Below are 23,859 nucleotides of genomic sequence, written 5' to 3'. Positions count from 1 at the left end.
TGGTTCCAATGCCCTAGAAATTTGAATCCCTCCCCCTTGCACCATTTTTCAAGCCACGTATTCATCTGCAATATCCTCCTATTTCTACTCTGACTAGCCTGTGGCACTGGTAGTAATCCAGAGATTATTACCTTTGAGGTCCTACTTTTAAATTTATCTCCCAGCTCCCTAAATTCACCTTCTAGGACCTCATCCCTTTTGTTACCTATATCGTTAGTGCCAATGTGCACCACGACAACTGGCTGTTCACCCTCCCCCTCCGGAATATTCTGCAGCCGTTCAGTGACATCCCTGACCCTTGCACCAGGAAGGCAACATACCATCCTGGAGTCTCGTTTGCGGCCGCAGATACGCCTTACAGTTGAATCCCCTATTACTATTGCCCTTCCAGTCTTTTTTCTCCCCTCCTGTGCCGCAGAGCCACCCATAGTGCCATGAGGGATTACGTGCCCTCCGCTCCCAACCCTCTTCTCATAAAGGTCATGTGGTAGTTCTAATTTCTCGAATCTTCCTATAATCAGTTCAGCAACTGTTTCTGTGATTTCACACCGTTGCTTTGAAGGTTGACGTTCATGCGGGCTGGCGGGCTTCTTCACGTAATCCCTCATCGTAACTCCTCATAAAATAAAGATCAAACTTCAAACTGGTAAGTTCTCGTTTAATCTTCCTATTTATCCACATTATACTGCATCTGTCATGCATCTGCCCACACACCCAACCTGTCCAAGCCATCCTGCATCCTCACAGCATCCTCTTCAGTTCACACAGCCATCCAGCTTTGCGTCATCTGCAAATTTGCTGTCACTTTTAATCCCTTGATCTAAATCATTAATGTATATTGCAAATAGCTGCTGTCCCTACACCGAGGCTTGCAGTATCCCACTAGCCACTCTAATTTCAGATAGTCCTTGCTTTCTCCCTCCTTCCCCTCCCCCTTCCCAGCTCTCCCACAAGCCTACACCCTCCACCTCTTCCTTTTTCCCACCCGCTCCCCCCGTCATCAGTCTGAAGAACGTTGCCTATTCCTTCTCTCCATAGATACTACTGCTGAGTTTCTTCAGCATTTTTGTCTACCGTTATTCCCAACTCTTTGTTTCCTGTCTGCCAACCAATTTTCTATCCATGTCAGTACCCTACCCCCAATACCATGTGCTCTAATTTTGCCCACTAATCTCCTATGTAGGTCCTGCATTCTGAAAGTCCAGGTACACTACATTCACTGGCTCTCCCTTGTCCATTTTCCTGGTTATATCCTCAAAAAATTCCAGAAATTTAGCCAAGCATGATTTCCCCTTCGTAAATCTATGCTTACTCAGACCAATCCTGTTCTTACATGCCAAACCCGCACATCTTTGGCATGTGGGAGGAAACTGGAGCGTCCGGAGGAAACCCATGTGGTTACTGGGAGAACGTGCACACTCCACGAAGACAGCACCCGAGGTTAGGATGGAACCCCGGTCTCTGGTGCTGTGAGGCAGCAGCTCTACCAGCTGTGCAGTTGGGCTGCCCTATATGTTTTTTATAAGAAACTAGACTAAGTGGGACCCATTGGGTCCCAGTCAAACGGGAGGCCAGTCACCCGTTGGGTCCCGCAACGCAACCCATTCCCAACGCAATATTCCACTACTCAATCATAGCCCATAACTGTGCTGGCGTGGTTCATTTCTCCTCATCCCCAAGCACTCCATCCCCCTCCTCTTCATTTGTGGGAGGGGAGGAGGGGAGGGAAGTGGGGTGTGTGGGGTGGGAGGGGAGGACGGGCATGTGTGGACGGGGACGTGTAGGAGATGTGTGGGCAGGGGGTTTGTGGGGGAGGGAGGTGTGGCAGGGGGGTGTGTATGTGGGCGGGAGGGGTGTGGGAGGGGGGTGGAGGGATGTGGGAGGGGGAGGAGGGATATGTGGAGGAGGTGTGTGTGTGTGGGAGAGAGGGGTGTGTGTGTGTGGGCGGGGCGGTGGGGGTGGGGAGGTTAGTGGGGGCAGGGGGTATTGTAGGGGGTGGGAGGGATTGTGGTGCTGGGGGGATTGTGGGGGTTGAGGTGTTGTGGTGGCGGGAGGGTGTTGTGGGGGTCAGGGGGGTAGTGGGGGCAGGGGGGGGATGTTGAGACGGGGGATTGTGGATGCGGGGGGTTGTTGGGGCGGGGGTGGTGGTTAGTGGGGGCGGAGGGCGTTGTGGGGGTGGGGGTGTGTATGTGGGTGGGAGTGTTGTGGGAGGGGGAAGGAGAGATTTGTGGGGGTGGGATGTGTATGTGGGAGGGGGGTGTGTGTGTGGGCGAGGTGGTGTGTGTGGGTTGGGTGGATGTCTGTGTGGGGGGGTTGTGGGGGGCGGGGGGATTGTGTGGGTGGTGTTGTAGGGGCAGGGGGTTTGTGGGGGTGGGGTTGTGGTGGTGGGATTGTGGAGGTGGGGTTGTGGAGGCGGGGTTGTGGGGTCTGGGGGAATTGTGGGGGCGGGGGAGTTGTGGGGGCGGGGGATTGTGGGTGCGGGGGGATTGTGGGGGCAGGGGAGTGGTTGTGGGGCTGGGGGAGTTTGTGGGGGTGGGGGGGTATTGTGGCAGTGGGAGGTGTGTGTGGTGGGGGTGTATGTGGGTGGGAGGGGTGTGGGAGGGGAGAGCAGGGTGTGGGAGTGGTGGAGGAGGGATGTGATGGCGGGGAGTAGTGGGTGGAGAGGGGTGTGTGGCGGGGGATAAGTGAGCTCGGAGAAAAGACGGGAGAAGAGCCATGGTGGAGAGGGGGGTAACATGGGGGAGGAGCCAGCGAGGGGGACCAGAGGGGTAGTGGCTGGAATTGGCGGTGCGATGGGGACTCACAGCAGGTGCCAGTCGCTGGTCGTTCTCCTCCGCTGGGATCAGAGTCTCCACTTTCCGTTTGGTGACATCAGCAACATTTCCGACTCTGGGCTGGGCTAGGTCTCCAACTCTGGGCTGGGCTGGGTCTCCCAGGTTGGACTGAGCTGCGTCTCCCACGCTGGCCAGGGCTGGGTCTCCCATGCTGGGCTGGGCTGTGTCAAGTCTCCAATGCTGGGCTGAGTATCCGAGGCTGGGCTCCATGGGGCTGGGCTGCATGGGGCTGGGCTGCATGGGGCTGTGTTGCATGGGGCTGTGTTGCATGGGGCTGGGTTGCAAGGGGCTGGGCTGCATGGAACTGGGCTGCTTGGGGCTGGGCTGCTTGGGGCTGGGCGGCTTGGGGCTGGGCGGCTTGGGGCTGGGCGGCTTGGGGCTGGGCGGCTTGGGGCTGGGTGGCTTGGGGCTGGGCTGTTTGGGGCTGGGCTGTTTGGGGCTGGGCTGCATGGGGCTGGGCTGCTTGGGGCTGGGCTGCTTGGGGTCCCTCCGAAAATTGTGTAGAGTTGGAAACCTCCACTGGCCATCCTCAGCTCCAGTAAAGACGCGATGGCGCAGGAAGGGGAGGACCGTCCCGGTGAGTGACAGGGGAAGAGTCTAATCCATGCGACGCTGAATGGCAGGAGAAGAGATCGATCTGCGCACGAGCAGTTTTTAAGATTTTTAAAACCTCGCTAACATTTACGACATTTAACCGATCGGAACAAAACTTGGTAGACTCGCAGCACAGGAGAACGGTGAGTGAACTGCCAAAATATCGTAGGGCTATCTCAAACCATTTCTGTACAAATAGAAAGATGGCTCAAACCAGAAGATAACAAGTTCAGAGTTTTAGTTATGTAAAATGTATATATGTATGTATATATAATGTATGTTTAATGTATATTTGTAAATAGATAGATAGAATAGCAGATAGATAGATAGATATAGCAGATAGATAGATAGATATAGCAGATAGATAGATAGATATAGCGGATAGATAGATAGACAGATAGATAGATAGTAGATAGATAGTAGATAGATCTCAGTATTTGTTAAGAAGAGTAACTCAGCAGGTCAGGCAGCATCTCTGGTGACATTTCTGGTCAGGACCCTACAGACAGATTGTTGAAGGGGCAAAGTTGGATGAGAGGTGGGGGACGAACAATGCAGGGCGATTGGTACAGAAAAAGACACAAAGTGCTGAAGTAACTCAGCTGGTCAGGCAACATCTCCGTCGATAGAAGACGTTCAGGTCGAGATCCATCTTCAGACAGGTTGGAGTGGGAGGAAGAGGTGGGTGAAAACTGAAAAGGAGAGAAGCGGTGGGGCCATTCTAGACAAGTGATAGGTGTATATATACAGATGGGCTGGGAGGATGGGGATCATTAGTGGATGGATGGACAAATACCATAGATGAAATAAGATAAGGTGAGATGCATGAATTGTGAGGCTAGAGGAAGGGATGTAGTTGGAAGGGGACAAGAGGAAAGGAGGGCAGGTTAGTGGGAGAAATGGGTACGCATCCAGTCAGGGCACAGGGAACAGAATGAAGATGGGGGGTAGTTGGTTAATTCCTAAAATTATACCTAATATTGTAGAATTCAATGTTCATACTATAGAGAGACAAATAACCATAGATGCTGGTTTACAAAAAGGCACGAAGTGCTGGAGTAACTCAACAGGTCAGACAGCAAATCTGGAAAACATGGAAAGGTGACGTTTCAGGTCTGAAAAGGCGAACTAGAAACCTCACCTATCCATGTCCTCTATAGAATCTGCCTAACCCGCTGAGCTACTCCAGCACATTGAGTTCGTACCGTTGGATTGTAAGGTACCTGGAAGGAATATGAGGTGCTGTTCCTCCAGTTTGCAAACAAAAAACATATATTTGCTTATTTTACGCAGTGAGCATCATATTGGAACACAAGGCTTGAACCTTTGGCTTTTTTACCTGACATCCAGGTAATTCATTACGGAAATAAGACGTAATTTCTATCACGATCTTGGTAAATCTATGATAATTCTGAGATCCTTTTTTTAATTTTTCCATGAAATTCATGTTGATTCCATCCACATGATAAGTTTTCACAAGTTCTACTGTGAATTCCATCCAAAATACCCTCAATCTCTTGTCTGTCAAGTGAGCGAACTCTATTTCTGCTGAAGAAAGGTAAAGAAAAGACAGAGTTTAGACAGCTCTAAGGTCAGAATGGGCATGTTACAAGGCACAATTGCAGGACAGAACTGACATCAACAACAAGGAAAGAGGATTTAGATGGAGTTTGCTCCTCAGCGTTGCTTTTTAGGGTATGATGAGAGGCTGTGGTGGAGGCAGGGAGGATAGTGGGTTTAAGAGGCTTCTAGATGGCCACATGGATGTGCAGAGAATGCAGGGAGATGGATCACGTGCAGCCAGAGGAGATTAGTTTAACTTGGCATCATGTTCCTCCCAGACATTGTGGGCCAAAGGGACTGTTCCTGTGCTGTACTGTCCAGCATTCTGTGTAAGCAGTTTCTAGACCATCCCAGAATGCTGCATCGATAAATTGTGTGCCTCTTACTCAGAGAACATAGAAGAACATAGAACAGTACAGTACAAGATGTTTGTGCCGAACACAATGCCAAGTTCAACTGATCTCATCTGCGTGCAATTGATACATATCCCTCTATTCCCTGCACCTCTTATCTAAAATCCTCTAAAGCGCCACTATTGTATCTGCCTCCACCACCACTTCTGGCAATGCGTTCCAGGCTCTCACCACTCTCAATATAAAAAACTTGCACCAGACATCTTCATTGAACCTTTTCCATGTCACTTGATAGCTGTGACTTTAATCTACATTTAGATTGGGCCAACCATATTGGTTACAATGCTGAGGAAGAGGATTTTCTGGTATATATACAGGATGGGTTTTTAAACCAATATCTAGAGGAACCGACAGGAGGGCAGGCCATCCTAGACTGGGTATTGTGTAATGAGGAAGGATTAGTTAGCGATCTTGTTGTGCAAAGGGGTTAATTAAGAGGGGGGACAAAAGAGCATGAAAGAAAGCTTGCAGGGAATATAAAAACTCACAGTAAAAGTTTCTTTAGGTATGTAAAAAGGAAAAGATTAGTGAAGACGAATGTTGGTCCCTTACAGTCAAAGACAGGTGAGTTTATATTAGGAAGTAAGGAAATGGCAGAACAGTTGAACGCGTATGTTGGTACTGTCTTCACTAAGGAAGACACAAACAATATCCCGGAAATACTAGGGGACCGAGGATCTCGTGGGACAGAGGAACTGAAGAGAAGGCATGTTTGTCAGAAAATGGTGTGGTAAACTGTTGGGACTGCAGGCAGATCAATTCTCAGGGCCTGATGGTCTGCACCCCAGAGTACTCAAGGAGATGGCGCTAGAAATTGTGAATGCATTGGTGATCATTTTCCAATGTTTTCTCAACTCTGGATCAGTTCCTGTGGACTGGAATGTAACCACTTTTTAAGGAAGGAGGGAGAGAGAAAATGGTTAATTTTATTTCGGAGTCACGTGAGTGACTACGTGAAGAACCCCGCCAGGACGCATGCGTGTCATTATCGCCTCACGCTATGCAACGAGTCAGCACGGGAGAGGACGTCTCCCTCAAGCGGCAGTATTTTAAAAGCCGACAACAGCAGGTAAGGGACTCTGCGTTTTTCGACTTATTTTTAGGTGAAAAATGGCCAGAGTAACGAGGAGAAAGGCTGCGAAGAAGCTGGAGGGGGAGAACCGCGGAGTTGCGGACAGCCAGCAGAAACAGCAGCAGCCGACGGCACGGGAATCTTCTGAATTGGAGTCAGCTGTGCCCGACTTCGCTCCTGCTACGGCGAAATCCACTTTTCGGCCGGGCGGGAAAGCGAAGAGAAAGACCCCACGAATGCCGGACTCAGATGAGTCGGACTTTGAGGAGCCGCGAGCGGCCAGTGCCCGTGAGCACCGGGGCCGGTTCGAGCGGACGGGGCAGTACGAGCAGCCGCGAGCGGCCAGTGCCCGTGAGCACGGGGGCCGGTTAGAGCGGTTGCTCCAGGAGATCCTCCAAAGTGGCAGACTCTGGGAGAGGGAGGCTAGCCACAGTGGGCACCCAATAAGCCCCACAGCGGTACTTCTTGCGGGACTGCATAGTGTCTCCTCCTCGTCAGAGGAGAACACGGAGGATCTGTTCTGGGTAGACTCTGAACGGGTCACAGAACCACATACCCCCAGTAGCCCTGGGGTGAAAGAAGGCATGCTGGATATGGTGAACCAATTCTTCCAGCCAGACCTAACCGGGGAAGACCTGGAGCCCAAAATTGCAGCCAGTGTGGAGAGCTGAAGGCACAAGCCCCGTAAGGGATCAGCTGTGCCGACTTTTGGTCCCGCGCCGGCCAGAACACCACGGCCGGGCGGGAGACTATTTAAATGGGGCCGTTGACTTTTGGACAAGTCAATAACGGCAGCAGACGGGGTGGAATGATGTTCACCCGTAGCGACAATTTTAACCTGGACCTGCAGGTAAGAGCTGCGGTCTTTTTGTGTTTTTACCATACTGATTGCAGGTGGAGAAACCAACGGGCTGCGACAAATCTGGTGGGCTAGATGGGATCAGCTGTGCCCGATGTCGCCTCCACACCGGCCATATCCGCTCCACGGAAGGGCAGTAAGGACAAAGCTGGAGAGGAGGACCGCGGAGCAGCGGGCAGCCAGCGGCACTCGGATCACCGATAGTGGGATCAGCTGTGCCCGATGTCGCCTCCGCACCGGCCAGATCCACGCGGCCGGGCGGAAAGGCAGACACAAAACAAACAAGGTCGTGGACTCATGAACAACCGCGGGCGGCCAGCGACCGAGAGCGCTGGAGCCGGATGGAGCGGTGTGTGGAGCATTTGCTCCAATGTGACAGACTCCGGGAGATGGAGTCGGGTCACTGTGGGCCCTATGATAAACCCACAGCAGTACCTCTTGAAGGGCTGCACAGTGTTTCTACCTCATCAGAGGGGAGCACTGCGGGTCAGTTCTGGGCTGACCTGGAAGAGGGGTCCGCAGAAGGAAAGACAAGTGTGCAGGGGGTGCAGGAACAAGATAGGGACCTCCAACGCTATCCAAACCGAAAATCCAGACCCAGCGCGACAACAGCAGCGAAGACCCTACAAAAAGTAAACCTGCCACTGGTAACTATGGAGTTAGGTGGGTCTGGTTCCCTACAATATACAGGGAGCACGGAGATTGGGTGGAGATTACACTCCTTTCTGAGTGCATGGAGCATGATAACAACCGATACTTACCTCTAAAGCAGTATCCAGGGATATACAATAGAGTTTATACACAAGTACAGCCCTCCAGTTCAACATATACTGAACCGAATGTTCGTGCCTTCTGATAAAGGAAAATCAAAGCGCAAGCTGAACTGAAGCGGCTTTACATAAAAGGTGTAATTGAGAAAACTCAACACGAACCATTAGAATTCGTGTCCAATATATTTATCAAAAAATAAAAATAAATTAAAAAAATTGATGGTTATCGCATCATCATAGATCTGACAAAATAGATACCTTTGTTACTGCTTAACAATTAATTTCCAAAGGTTACTTCAATGGCCAGCATCGATTTAATTCAGTGCCTATACGAGGTGACCACAGATGTTACTTAAAATTCAACTGGATGGGACAACTCTGACAGTATAAAGCACTGCCAAATGGGTTATCATCAGCCCCATTTATTTACGCATTCCATTCCTTTCCCTGCCTCATCAGTCGGGTATTAAGGAAATACAACAAGACTCTGCATCTGGTATTAGTAGTACCCGATTGGCCTACACAACCATGGTTCCCAGTGGTACCAAACATGGTATCAGAGACATGAACATCCCATCTGTTCTGGAATATCTGGCAGGCCTCCACTATGACGAGGGGCTCAGTTACAGTGCCATCAACTGCGCCAGAAGTGCCCTATCGACTTACTTATGGCAGGGGACAGAGCATTATACTGTTGGGACTCACCCACTGGTACAAAACGTATGAGGGGAATTTTTAATACTATCCCCAAGAACCAGATACTCCCAAATATGGGATGTAAGAATAATCCTGAAGATGCTCAGGAATTGGTCTCCAGCAACAGTTCTGTCCCTACACAGACTGACATTAAAACAGTCATGATAATGGTATTGGTCACGGCACAGAGGATACAGTCACTGCAAAAACTAGACTGGACAACATGACTTCCTCAACAGAAAATATTACGTTTCATATTTATGAGTTAGTAAGCAGAACAGAAAGGGATCAGCAGGCCTCAATATACAATTAGGTCATACCCAACAGATGACCGTCTGTGTATAGTAAGACATCTGTCATAATACATTGAGACAACGAATATCCTAAGAGGCAATGAAAAGGCACATTTTGGTCAGCCACTAGCAACCACACCAAGAGTGACGGTCCAGACCATCTCAAGATGGCTGAAACAGGTGCTAACACAGGCTGGGGTGGATACTAATATTTTAAAATCTCTTTCCACCAGGGCTGCAGCTACATCGGCAGCAATACAGTTGGATGTACCAATGGACCAAATCCTCATGGCAGCAGGATGGTCTGGAGGGGAAAACATTCCAATTATTTTATAATAAACCAGTAATGAAACCTGGAACATTTGCAGAAACAATTTTAAGTTCTGTAAATTAATTTAAACCCATAAAAAAATTATGATTTCAATGTTGAATTCATGTCCAAATTATGTTAACACAATTCCTTCCACAGTCAAGGTAGACGTGATGCATGGACTCGTTTCCACTGCATGAAATCACAGAGCTTTAAAATCTTCACGTAGTCACTCACGTGACTCCGAAATAAAATAGTAAGATTAAACGAGAACTTACCAGTTTGAAGTTTGATCTGTATTTTATGAGGAGTTACGATGAGGGATTACGTGCCCTCCGCTCCCACCCTGATCATATACTTAACTGGTATCTCTTCTCTAATCTTACTATGTTTAGTCATTACAGTTATCTGTGATTTCACACCGCTGCTTTGAAGAATGACACGCATGCGTCCTGGCGGGGTTCTTCACGTAATCCCTCATCGTAACTCCTCATAAAATACAGATCAAACTTCAAACTGGTAAGTTCTCATTTAATCTTACTATTATAGATCAGTTAGCCTTACATCGGAAGTGGGGAAGATGCTGGAGTCGATTATTAAAGATGTTATAGCAGCCCATTTAGAAAGCAGTGATGGGATCGGACAAACTCAGCATGGATTTATGAAGAGGATCTGGACTTTCAAAAAGCCTTTGACAAGGTCCCACACAATAGATTAGTGTGCAAAATTAGAGGCACATGGTATTGGGGGTAGGGTATTGACGGATAGAGAACTGGTTGGCAGACAGGAAGCAAAGAGTTGGAATTAAGAGGTCCTTTACAGAATGGAAGGCAGTGACTTGTGGGGTGCCGCAAGGCTCGGTGCTGGGACCCCAGTTGTGTACAATACATATTAATGATTTAGATGAGGGAATTAAATGTCACAACTCTAAATTTGCAGATGACACAAAGTTGGGTGGCAGTGTAAGCTGCGAGGAAGATGCTATGAGGCTGCAGGGTAACTTGGATAAGTTGGGTAAGTCGACAGATGCATGGCAGATGCAGTATAATGTGGATAAATGTGAGGTTATACACTTTGGCGGCAAGAACAGGAAGGCAGATTATTATCTGAATGGTGCCTGATTTCGGAGAAGGGGAGGTGCAACGAGACCTGGGTGCACTTGTACATCAGTCACTCAATGTAAGCGTGCAGGTACAGCGGGCAGTGAATAGAGTAGGTTCACCAAGTTAATTCCAGGGATGACGGGACTGACGTATGATGAAAGAATGGGTCGATTGTGCTTGCATTCGCTAGAATTTAGAAGGATGAGAGGAGATCTAACAGAAACACAAACAATTCTTACAGGATTAGACATGCTAGATAAAAGAAAAATATTCCCTATGTTGGGGGGGGGTCCAAAACCAGGGGTCACAGTTTAAGAATAAGGGATAGGCCATGTAGGACTGAGACGAGGAAATACTTTTTCACCTAGAGAGTTGTGATTGTGTGGAAATCTCTGCCACAGAAGACAGTGGAGGCCAATTCCTTGGATGTTTTCAGGAGCAGAGTTAGAATTAGCTCTTTGGGCGCAGGGACTCAAGGCTATGAGGAAAAAGCTGGAACGGGGTACTGAATTTGGAAGATCAGCCATGATCATATTGAATGGCGGTGCTTGGACAAATGACCTACTCCTGCACCTATGTTCTAAGTTTGTATGTTTCAATGGCCATTAATATTAGACATTTTCAGCCTGGGAAAAAGGTTCTGACAGTCTACCCTATCTACGCCGCTCATAATTTTAGATATTTCTATCATCTCCCATCAACTTCTGGAGTTCCAGAGAAAGCAATCCAAGATTATCTAACCTACCCCATACCTCTTTGGTCACCCTTGGGCCATCCTTGATCGGACTTTGCTGGATTTACCTTGCACTAAACGTTGTTCCCTTATCATGCATCTATACACTGTAAATGGATCAATTATAATCATGTATTACCTTTCTGCTGACTGGTTAGCACGCAACAAAAGCTTTATACTGAACCTCAGAACATGTGTAACTAAACTAAACTGAAATGAGATGAAAAATTAAACAAGAACTTACCAGTTTAAAGTTTGATCTTTATTTTATGAGGAGTTACGATGAGAGATTACATGAAGAGCCCGCCAGCCCGCATGTGCGTCAAACTTCAAAGCAGCGGTGTGAAGTCACAGATAACAGTTGTTGAACTGAACATAGTAAGATTGGAGAGAACTAGAACTACCAAGTGATCTTTATGAGAGAGGGTTGGGAGTGGAGGGCACGTGATCCCTCATCATAACTCCTCATAAAATAACGATCAAACTTCAAACTGGTAAGTTCTTGTTTAATCTTACTATTTTACTTCGGAGTCACGTGAGTGTCTACGTGAAGAACCCCGCCAGGACGCATGCATGTCATATCGCTACACGCATTGCAACGAGTCACAGCAGGGGGAACAACGTTCCCTTAGCGGCAGAATTTGAAAGCCGGGAACAGCAGGTAAGGAGACTCTGCGTTCCTTCCACTTACCTTACAGGTGGAGACATGGACCAGATCCACGAAGGCTGCGAAAAATCTGGCGGGGGAGAACCGCGGAGTAGCAGGCAGCCGGCAGCAGCAGCCAACGGCACGCCAATCTCCTGAAATGGGAACAGCTGTGCCCGACTTCGCTCCCGCACTGGCCACGGCCGGGCTAGAGCGAAGCAAAAAACTAACAGAGTCGTTGACTCCGATGAGTCCGACTCTGAATAGCCGCGAGCGGCCAGTGCCCGTGAGCATTGGGGCCGGTTGGAGCGGCTTCAGGAGCAGCCGCGAGCGGCCAGTGCCCGTGCGCATTGGAGCCGGTTGGAGCGGCTGGGAGCGGGGAACAAGAGCAGCCGCGACGGCCAGTGCCCGTGAGCATTGGAGCCGGTTGGAGCGGCTGCAGGATCAGGAGCAGCCGCAACGGCCAGTGCCCGTGAGCAGGAACTGTGTAAAAGAGCTTCCTGCAAGTAAAGCGCAACCTGAAAATAAGTTTGAAACTTACCTGCAGGGTTTGAAAACTTACCGCTGGAGGAGCAGCGCGCCTGCCAGCCAATCGTTGCACCATGCATTAGATGATAATGAAGCGCATGTGGGCTGGCGGGTTCTTTACGTGGTCACTCACGTGACTCAGAAGTAAAATATCTAATCCAGCAACATTCTGGTAAATCTCCTCAGCCCCCACTTCAAAACCTCCAAATTATTCTTGTAATAAGACACCAGAACTGCAAGTAATACTCCAAATGTGGCATTTTCAAAGCCTCTTCAAATCTCTCAGCCCTTGTGTTGCTCCACCTGCCGACCAGCCACCTGCCGTGCCTGTTCCACCGCTGAAGTCTTCTTCTTGGGTTGTGCTTTGTCAGGAACATCCCCCTCGACTTGCCTGCTGTGGGTGACCCTGACTGGACCAGAGCTCCACATGGTTTAGCTTTCGAGATCAGAGGCATACATATGCAAGACATGGCCACCATTCCTCGACCCTCAGAGAAACCAGGTGTATACTCGAGCAGACACTACAACATGGTGTGGAGCAGTTATTCTGTTCAGATATGCTTTTTAAGGTGTAGCCAGCAGTTTGACTGCAGCCAGGAAGGAGAAGTTCTCTTCAGCCAGGGAAATAAATTCTCTGCCACAGAGGGCAGTAGAGACCGAATCACTGGATGGATTTAAGAGAGAGTTAGATAGAGCTCGGGGCTAGTGGAATCAAGGGATATGGGTAGAAGGCAGGCACGGGTTATTGATTGGGGACGATCAGCCATGATCACAATGAATGGCGGTGCTGGCTCGAAGGGCCGAATGGCCTCCTCCTGCACTTATTTTCTTTGTCTATGTCTACATTAGTTCAGATGGAGAATGACACAAGCCAAGAGTGAGAAATCAGAGGGTGGTAGCTATGAGAGATTGGACAAAGTTAGATTATTTTCTCAGGAGTTTCAAAGAATGGAGATGGAAATGGGGATGGGGATGGAGATGAGGATGGGGAGATGATGACGATAGACATCATTTTTTGATTAGTACGTGTGTCAGAGGTAATGGGGAGAAGGCAGGAGAAATGGATTGAGAGGGAGAGATAGATCAGCCATGATTGAATAGCAGAGAAGACTTGATGGGCCAAATGGCCAAATTTTTCTTCTATTCCTTATGACCTTATGCCATGGAGATGGTTATGGAGATGGAGATAAAGATATAGATGCAGATGGTGATAGCGATGAAAACAGATGTAGATGGAATGGCACAAACCAGTAGTGAGAGAAAAATACATTTTTACACAGTGGGTGGTGAGTGCCTGGAACACGCTGCTTGGGGGGTGGTAGAAGCAGATACGATAGTGGGATTTGAGAGGCTTTTGGATAGGCACATGGCTATGTGGGGAATGGAGGGATTGGATCACATGCAGGAAGAGGAGATTGGTTTAACCTGGCATCATAGTCAGTCCAGATATTGTGGGCTGAAGGGCCTGTTCCTGTGCTGCCGTCTGTGTACTATGGTTGGTTTAACTTCTGTTATATTGTGGAAAAGAACAAAGAGCGATGAAAACTAAAATTATGCAATAGTTATGTGAGAGAGATAATTTATCTGAGAAGGTGTCTAAGGATCGGCCACAGAAGGAGACCCTCCAGGAGGACATTCACACTTGACTTTGTGTGATAGAATGTTGAGCATAGCAGAGAACAGCACAGGAATAGACCATTTGGCAAACAATGTCTGCGCTGAACTTGATGCCAATACAAACTCTGATCTGTCTGCACATAATCCATATCCATCCATTCCCTGAATATTCATGTAACTATCCCAAAGCTTGTCACATCAGGTCCACAACCAACTCCCTGAAATGGCCGAACAAGCCATTTGGAAAACCTGGAGAAACAAAGAACTGCAATTATAGGCAGCATGGAGTAAATGAGGTGCTTGAGGAGTATAAAGAATGTAAAAAGAATCTTAAGAAAGAAATTAGAAAAGCTAAAAGAAGATATGAGGTTGCTTTGGGTAAGGTGAAAGTAAATCCAAAGGGTTTCTACAGCTATATTAATAGCAAAAGGATAACGAGGAATAACATTGGTCCATTAGAGAGACAGAGTGGACAGCTATCTGCAGAGCCAAAAGAAATGGGGGAGATATTGAACAATTTATTTTCTTCGGTATTCACCAAGGAGAAGGATATTGAATTATGTGAGGTAAGGGAAACAAGTAGAGTAGCTATGGAAACTATGAGATTCAAAGAAGAAGTACTGACTTTTGAAAAATATAAAAGTGGATAAGTCTCCAGGTCCTGACAGGATATTCCCTAGGACATTGAGGGAAGTTAGTGTAGAAATAGCAGGGGCTATGACAGAAATATTTCAAATGTCATTAGAAACGGGAATAGTGCCGGTGGATTGGCGTACTGCGCATTTGTTCCATTGTTTAAAACGGGTCCTAAGAGTAAACCTAGCAATTATAGACCTGTTAGTTTGACTTCAGTGGTGGGCAAATTAATGGAAAGGATACTTAGAGATAATATATATAAGCAACTGGATAAACAGGGTCTGATTAGGAACAGTCAACATGGATTTGTGCCTGGGAGGTCATGTTTGACTAATCTTCTTGAATTTTTTGAAGAGGTTACTAGGGAAATTGATGAGGATAAAGCAGTGGATGTTGTCTATATGGACTTTAGTAAGGCCTTTGACAAGGTTCCTCATGGAATGTTGGTTAAGAAGGTTAAATTGTTGGGTATTAATGCTGGAGTAGCAAGATGGATTCAACAGTGGCTGAATGGGAGATGCCAGAGAGTAATGGCGGATGGCTGTTTGTCAGGTTGGAGGACAGTGACTAGTTGGGTGCCTCAGGGATCTGTGTTGGGTCCAATGTTGTTTGTCATGTACATCAATGATCTGGATGATGGTGTGGTAAATTGGATTAGTAAGTATGCAGATGATACTAAGATAGGTGGGGTTGTGGATAATGAAGTAGATTTCCAAAGTCTACAGAGAGATTTAGGCCATTTGGAAGAATGGGCTGAAAGATGGCAGATGGAGTTTAATGCTGATAAGTGTGAGGTGCTACATCTTGGCAGGACAATTCAAAATAGGACGTACATGATAAATGGTAGCGAATTGAGGAATGAAGTTGAACAGAGGGATCTAGGAATAACTGTGCATAGTTCTCTGAAGGTGGAATCTCATGTAGATAGGGTGGTAAAGAAAGCTTTTGGTGTGCTAGCCTTTATAAAACAGAGGATTGAGTATAGAAGTTGGGATGTAATGTTAATATTGTACAAGGCATTGGTGAGACCAATTCTGGAGTATGGTGTACAATTTTGGGCGCCCAATTATAGGAAGGATGTCAACAAAATAGAGAGAGTACAGAGGAGATTTACTAGAATGTTGCCTGGGTTTCAGCAACTAAGTTACAGAGAAAGGTTGAATAAGTTACGTCTTTATTCTTTGGAGCACAGAAGTTTAAGGGGGGACCTTGATAGAGGTCTTTAAAATGATGAGAGGGATAGACAGAGTTGACGTGGATAAGCTTTTCCCATTGAGAGTGGGGAAGATTCAAACAAGAGGACATGACTTCAGAATTAAGGGAAAGAAGTTTAGGGGTAACATGAGGGGGAACTTCTTTACTCAGAGAGTGGTAGCTGTGTGGAATGAGCTTCCAGTGGAAGTGGTGGAGGCAGGTTCGATTTTATCATTTAAAAATAAATTGGATGGGTATATGGATGGGAAAGGAATGGAGGGTTATGGTAGATGGGACTAGGGGAAAATAAGTGTTCGGCACGGACTTGTAGGGCCGAGATGGCCTGTTTCCATGCTGTAATTGTTATATGGTTATATGGTTAAATGCAGGTTTACCAAAAAGAAAGGCGCAAAGTGCTGGGGTAACTCAACGGGCCTGGCAGCATCGCTGAAGTGCATGAATAATTGACGCTTCGGGTTGTGACCTTTCTTCAGACTGATTGTGGTGGGTGAAATCTGGCCCAGAGGATGGGCAGGACAAACCATAGTGAGTAGATGTGTGTGTGAGGGGTTGTGATCGGCAGATGGCCGAACAATGGGCAGAGATGCAAAAAAACAAAAAGAGTTAGATAAGAACGGAAGTGTGAATTGTGAATCCAAAGCAAGTAATATAGGTGGGAGGGTTGGGGGAAGAGAGAAATGAATGTGCAATCAGGTGGGACATGGGGAAGAGAGAGGGGAGAGACTGGAGGGGAAAAGGGCGGGGGGGGGGAGAATTTGTGGATTTGTGTGTGGTCTTACTCAAGAAATAGAGGAAGCCCATGCTAGAAAGGTCAGCAAGGGAATGGGAAGGCAACTTAAAATAGTTAGCTACTAGGAGATCCTGTAGGCCTAGGCGGAGAGAGTACAAGTGTTTGGCGAAATGGTCACCGAGTCTATGCTCGTAGAGCAGATGGTTGTACAGTAGATGGAATAAAACATGCAGCGATGCTGACTAAACTCAGCTCTACACCGGTCTAAATGAACCCTTGGATCTTTGATGGTATTCACTCAATCATCTGTGGTAAAATGAGTTACCTTCTTCTTCTGGCGTGCACAGCGTAAAGTTGTAGGACAACTTTTTTTATTTGATCTTATTTGATTGTGCACACCAAGTTGATTGCATTCGACGAAACAAGGCGGAACGCGTGAAGGTTGCAATCTCCCACCCCAATGAGTTACCTTTCCAGACAAGTCTAATGTTAAATGAATGGGCGATACAGTAGAGCTCATCTTCCATCTCATCAGTCACTACAATCGTTGTAATCTTCGACCAGTGATATTGCGCCCAGTCATTTTTGTCAAGGTGATATGCAAAGACCTGGAACAAATATAAAATTGTCATCCAAAGTAATTAAGAAATTAACATTTCCTGCAATATCATAGAATTATATGAATATCTGCTCTCAGACCCTGAAGAAAATTCCCCATATCCCTTGATTCCCTTAGCCCTGAGAGGTAAATCTAACTCTCTCTTGAAAACATCCAGTGAATTGGCCTACATTGCCTTCTGTGACGGAGCATTCTACAAATTCATAATTCTCTGGGGGAAAAGGTTTTTCCTTATTTCAGTACTAAATGGCCTACACCTTATTCTTGGCCCTGATTCTGGACTTCTCCAACATCGGTAACATTTTTCCTGCATCTACCCTGTCCAATCCTTTAAGAATATTATATGTTCCCAGAAGGTCTCCTCTCATCCTTCTAAATTCCAGTGAATATAAGCCCAGTCGACCCATTTTTTCATCATATGTCAGTCCCGTCATCCCGGGAATTAACCTGGTGAACCTACACTGCACTCCCTCAAGAGCAAGAATGTCCTTCCTTAAATTAGGAGACCAAATTTACACACAATACTTCGTTGCGGTTTCACCAGGGCACTGTACATCTTCAGTTCGACCTCCTTGCTCCTAAACTAAAAAATCCTCTCGCATTGAAGGCCAACATTTTTCTTGCATCTGCCCTGTCCAATCCTTTAAGAATATTATATGTTCCCAGAAGATCTCCTCTCATCCTTCTAAATTCCAGTGAATATAAGCCCAGTCAACCCATTCTTTCATCATATGTCAGTCCCGTCATCCCGGGAATTAACCTGGTGAATCTACACTGCACTCCCTCAAGAGCAAGTATGTCCTTCCTTAAATTAGGAGACCAAAATTGCACACAATACTTCGTTGCGGTTTCACCAGGGCACTGTACATCTTCAGTTCGACCTCCTTGCTCCTAAACTCAAATCCTCTCGCATTGAAGGCCAACATGCCATTAGCTTTCTTCACTGCCTTCTCTACCTGCATGCTTACTTTCAGTGAGTGATTTACAAGCACACCCAGGTTTCGTTGCACCTCCTCTTCTCCTAATCTGACACCATTCAGATAATAATGTGCCTTCCTGTTCTTGCCACCAAAATGGATAACCTCACATTTATCCACAATATACAGCATCTGCCCACTCACCCAACCTATCCAAGTAACTCTGCAGCCGCATAGCATCCTCCTCGCAGCTCACACTGCCACCCAGCTTTGTGCCATCTGCAATCTTGGAGATGTTACATTGAATTCACTCGTCTAAATCGATAATATATATTGTAAACAGCGGGGGTTCCAGCACAGAGCCTTGCAGCACCCCATTAGTCACTGACTGTCATTCTGAAAAAGACCCGTTAATTCCTACTCTTTGCTTCCCGTTTGCCAACCAGTTGTCTATCTATGTCAATACCCTACTCCCAATACCAAGTGCTCTAATTTTGCACAATAATCTCCTGCGTAGAACCTTGTTAAAGGCTTTCTGAAAGCCCAGATACACCACATCCACTGGCTCTCCCTTATCCACTCTACTTGTTACATCCACAAAAATTTCAAAATATTAGTCAAACATGATTTCCCTTTCATAAATCCATGCTGACTTTGACCGATCCTGTCACTGCTTTCCAATGGATAGTTTGCATGTTCACCCAGTGGATGTATGGGTAGTACAGTACAGTACAGCAGAAGAACAGTCCCGTCCGTACAATGTGATCTCAATAAGCTCACGCCTCATACTTCTGAGTCTTCTTCTACAAAAGACACAAATTGCATTTATTTGGCCTATAATGATAGGACAACCATCTCCCCCAATGAATTAGCCTAGGTAATCTCTTTTAGATCCCTTTTATACTTTTAGGCACCTATGCTCTCAAATGTAACTTGACAACATGTTTCACACTGATATTGTGTGCCGGTGGATCTGTTGCTGTACTGTACTATTACATGTGTAAGAAGGAACTGCAGATACTGTTTAAAATCGAGGATAGACATAAAAAGCTGGAAGTAACTCAGTTATTTTTCATCACTCACCTCAACGTGGACGTGGCTTATAGAGATCGGTTTGCACAGCATTTGATTCTCACACTGACAATGTTCATTGTCCGTGACCATGATTTGCATCCACAGTGTGTTTATGACCAAAGTCAGCACTGATTTCAGTCTCCATCTCATCCTCTCTGTTTGACTCTGCCAGACCTGCTGCAACCAGTGTTTTATGTATGGTAATCCACTGAGAATGAAACCTCCGATGCCTTTCTATCTCTTTCTCTCTCTGCAAGTGGCAACAATGAAATATTGACGTAATGTTTACGCAATCAAATGTAACTTTGCAGGAACAGTGATTTCCTCTCCTCTCCTTCAGCCTTGAACAACAGTCAGCACTGACTCCACACCAACTGAGCCAATAATAATTATCGATGACCAATAAGTATCTGAGGTGGATTGGTTAATGAATGAATAATTTACGTTTATTAGCCAAGTATGTAAACATACAAGGAATTTGCCTTGGTGCTCTGCTCGCAAGTAACGACACGATATACAGTAAATAATTAAGAATAAAACATAAACATTAAAACATTAACAATTAAACATTATAGTTTAAACATGTGAATGAAATAAAATACCAGAGCAAAAGGAGTCTAAAGATTTTTGGTTATTGAGTAGTACTAGTGGTAAAAAAGCTGTTTTCATATCTGGCTGTAGTGGCTTTGACAGTCCGGAGTCGCCTTCCAGAGGGAAGTGCTTCAGTTTGTGGCCAGGGTGAGAGGGATCAGAGATGATCTTACCCGCTTGCTACCTGGCCCTTGCAGTGTACAATTCCTCAATGTAGAGAAGTTTGCAGCCAATAACGATTCCCTGCAGCCTCTGGATGTTGTGCTTGGTGGCTGAGCCAAACCAGACAATGATGGAGAAAGTGATGGACCAAGTTGGAGAAAGTGAGGACAGACTCTACGATGGCAGTATAGAATTGGACCATCATTGTAGTAGCTAATTAGCTTAACTCAGTATGTTATAACTATAACCAGTTACTTTAAAATTTATCCTCATGTAATTATGTGGGTGGGATTTTTACGTAGTTGGAGGCATGTTTGCGGCTTGGACTCTTGTGCAGTCGCGAGGAGTTTTTCCTGCATTTGCAGTTCCTCTTAATCATTTTGTTTACTCCTCTGCAAAATTCCCTCAAGGTATGCCTGCTTTGAAGAAGTTCTCCTCCCTCCGAAGACAGTTTAACAACCTCCTATCTCACTGCCCCCCCACCCCCACCCCCATCTGTGATTCCCCCTTCCCTCTAACTATACGACCACATCCTAACCCAGACCGGCTACCACAGCCACATTTGCTTTCTCGGGATTTGCCTACGTTCCACCTTGTACCTCATGGTTTCCAGCTCCAGTTCCCTACCTCCCTGTTTGGATCGAACCCGGACTGTGGATACCAACTGGCTATCTGTCGCCATACACAGCAGTTCTCCTTCCGTGCTCTGCGATCTACTCTGGCTGCGATGTGCCGGCACCAGCAGGACCTCGCTTTGACTCTCCCGAAACTTCGGGCCTCACTCACCCAGACCTGCAATGCAGCCCAACTCTAATTCATCCTACGGCAGATCCACACCTTCAACAAACAATTGCTGGCTCACCTGGGCTCCACCAAGGACCTTAAACTAGCCCGCCTCCAGGCCACTCCTGCCACTGACACTTCGCGACTCGGCCGTCTGCAGGCCCTGGGCCCCTACACTGGCCCGCACTGCCTGCCCGAACACCACCAAGCCGAGTGCCGCAACGCCATCTTGGCCAAGTGAAGCAGCACTAGCACTGTCGAGGACGCCACCGATGCCGACCTCCACGTCGATGCCGCCACCCACCTTCGCGTGCTTATTTATGATGCCGATCCTCGCTGCCTCATCGGTAACTCTGACTATCGCCCCCTCATCGATTACGCCGACTCTCGCTACCTCCCCGATTCCTCCGACTATCACCACCATAACGTGACCGCCGAACCTCGCCGCCTCACCGGGCTCGCCGAACCACTCCGCCTCACCGGGGCCTCCTCACCGGCCATCCGCTGACCGGAACCTCAGATGCTTCGCCCGTTGACCCTTGACTCCACTCCCTGCAGGCCTCCACCATTGACTCCACTGACTCTTGCCAATTCACCGCCCTCCAGCACACCTCAGCCGTCGCCTTACCTGAGCCTGAAGTCTCCACGCTGCAGACTTTGACATCACGGGATCTGACTGTGCTGGGTCCTAGTGCTAGTCCCCCTAACCCAGGGAACGTCAGCGGTTGTTCCACTGGGTCTTCCTCTTCCCCCTCAAACCATGTTACCCCAGCTCTTCCCCACCCACACTTTAGTCCTCATACCACCCACCACCCCCCCCCCCCACCAGACATTGCCTCAACCTCAGCCCACTCACCTGCCTTCCTCCGGCCCCAACCCTCAACCTTGCCATATGTTCACCATCCCCTCTGACCTCCCCCTCTCAGATACCGAACGGGCTGTCCACAGCAGAGGAATCACCTTTGTTCCCCTCCGTGCCCACATAGAAACATAGAAAATAGGTGCAGGAGTAGGCCATTCGGCCCTTCGAGCCTGCACCGCCATTCAATATGATCATGGCTGATCATCCAACTCAGTATCCTGTACCTGCCTTCTCTCCATACCCCCTGATACATTTAGCCACAAGGGACACATCTAACTCCCTCTTAAATATAGCCAATCAACTACTTTCTGTGGCAGAGAATTCCAGAGATTCACCAATCTGTGTGTGAAAAATATTTTTCTCATCTCGGTCCTAAAAGATTTCCCTCTTATCCTTAAACTGTGACCCTTTGTTCTGGACTTCCCCAACATCGGGAACAATCTTCCTGCGTCTAGCCTGTCCAACCCCTTAAGAATTTTGTAAGTTTCTATAAGATCCTCCCTCAATCTTCTAAATTCTAGCGAGTACAAGCCGAGTCTATCCAGTCTTTCTTCATATGAAAGTCCTGCCATCCCAGGAATCAGTCTGGTGAACCTTCTCTGTACTCCCTCTATGGCAAGAATGTCTTTCCTCAGATTAGGAGACCAAAACTGTATGCAATACTCCAGGTGTGGTCTCACCAAGATCCTGTACAACTGCAGTAGAACCTCCCTGCTCCTATACTCAAATCCTTTTGCTATGAATGCTAACATACCATTCGCTTTCTTCATTGCCTGCTGCACCTGCATGCCTACTTTCAATGACTGGTGTACCATGACACCCAGGTCTCGTTGCCTCCCCTTTTCCTAATCGGCCAACATTCAGATAACAGTCTACTTTCCTGTTTTTGCCACCAAAGTGGATAACCTCACATTGATCCACATTATACTGCATCTGCCATGAATTTGCCCAACCACCCAGCCTATCCAAGTCAGCTGCAGCCTCCTAGCATCCTCCTCACAGCTAACACTGCCCCCCAGCTTCGTGTCATCCGCAAACTTGGAGATGTTGCATTCAATTCCCTCGTCCAAATCATTAATATATATTGTAAATAGCTGGGGTCCCAGCACTGAGCCTTGCGGTACCTCACTAGTCACTGCCTGCCATTCTGAAAAGGACACGTTTACTCCTACTCGTTGCTTCCTGTCTGCCAGCCAGTTCTCTATCCACATCAATACTGAACCCCCAATACCGTGTGCTTTAATGTTTGTATACTAATCTCTTATGTGGGACCTTGTGGAAAGCCTTCTGAAAGTCCAGATAATACACATCCACTGGTTCTCCCTTATCCACTCTACTAGTTACATCCTCAAAAAATTCTATAAGATTCGTCAGACATGATTTACCTTTCATAAATCCATGCTGACTTTGTCCAATGATTTCATCACTTTCCAAATGTGCTGCTATCCCATCTTTAATAACTGACTCTAGCATTTTCCCCACTACCGATGTTAGACTAACTGATCTGTAATTCCCCGTTTTCTCTTTCCCTCCCTTTTTAAAAAGTGGGGTTACATTAGCTATCCTCCAATCCTCTGGAACTACTCCAGAATCTAAAGAGTATTGAAAAATTATCACTAATGCATCCACTATTTCTAGGGCTACTTCCTTAAGTACTCTGGGATGCAGCCTATCTGGCCCTGGGGATTTATCGGCCTTTAATCCATTCAATTTACCTAATACCACTTCCTGGCTAACCTGGATTTCGCTCAGTTCCTCCATCTCATTTGACCCTCGGTCCCCTGCTATTTCCGGCAGATGATTTATGTCTTCCTTCGTGAAGACAGAACCAAAGTAGTTATTCAATTGGTCTGTCATGTCCTTGTTCCCCATGATCAATTCATCTCTTTCTGACTGCAAGGGACCTACATTTGTTTTAACTAATCTTTTTCTCTTCACATATCTATAAAAACTTTTGCAGTCAGTTTTTATGTTCCCTGCCAGTTTTCTTTCATAATCTATTTTCCCTTTCCCAATTAAGCCCTTTGTCCTCCTCTGCTGGACTCTGAATTTCTCCCAGTCCTCTGGTAGGCTGCTTTTTCTGGCTAATTTATATGCTTCATCTTTTGTTTTGATACTATCCCTGATTTCCCTTGTAATCCACAGATGCACTACCTTCCCTGATTTATTATTTTGCCAAACTGGGATGACCAATTGTTGTAGTTCATCCATGCAGTCTTTAAATGCCTTCCATTGCACA

At 47.0% G+C, this 23,859-nt stretch overlaps 1 long non-coding RNA gene across 1 annotated transcript; it reads right to left on the bottom strand.

Moving 5' to 3' along the window:
* Positions 1 to 1,199: 1,199 nt before the first annotated feature.
* Positions 1,200 to 23,075, bottom strand: LOC116978065. The gene is made up of 3 exons (XR_004413367.1): positions 23,048 to 23,075; positions 20,693 to 20,697; positions 1,200 to 1,328 (listed from the first exon to the last, which is right to left on the bottom strand). It is a non-coding gene; the product is annotated as an uncharacterized LOC116978065 (long non-coding RNA).
* Positions 23,076 to 23,859: the final 784 nt, after the last annotated feature.

Source organism: Amblyraja radiata, chromosome 10 (genome assembly GCF_010909765.2).
Source record: "Amblyraja radiata isolate CabotCenter1 chromosome 10, sAmbRad1.1.pri, whole genome shotgun sequence".
In the NCBI taxonomy this organism is placed as follows: domain Eukaryota; kingdom Metazoa; phylum Chordata; class Chondrichthyes; order Rajiformes; family Rajidae; genus Amblyraja; species Amblyraja radiata.
This window is presented reverse-complemented; position numbering and strand designations above follow the sequence as displayed.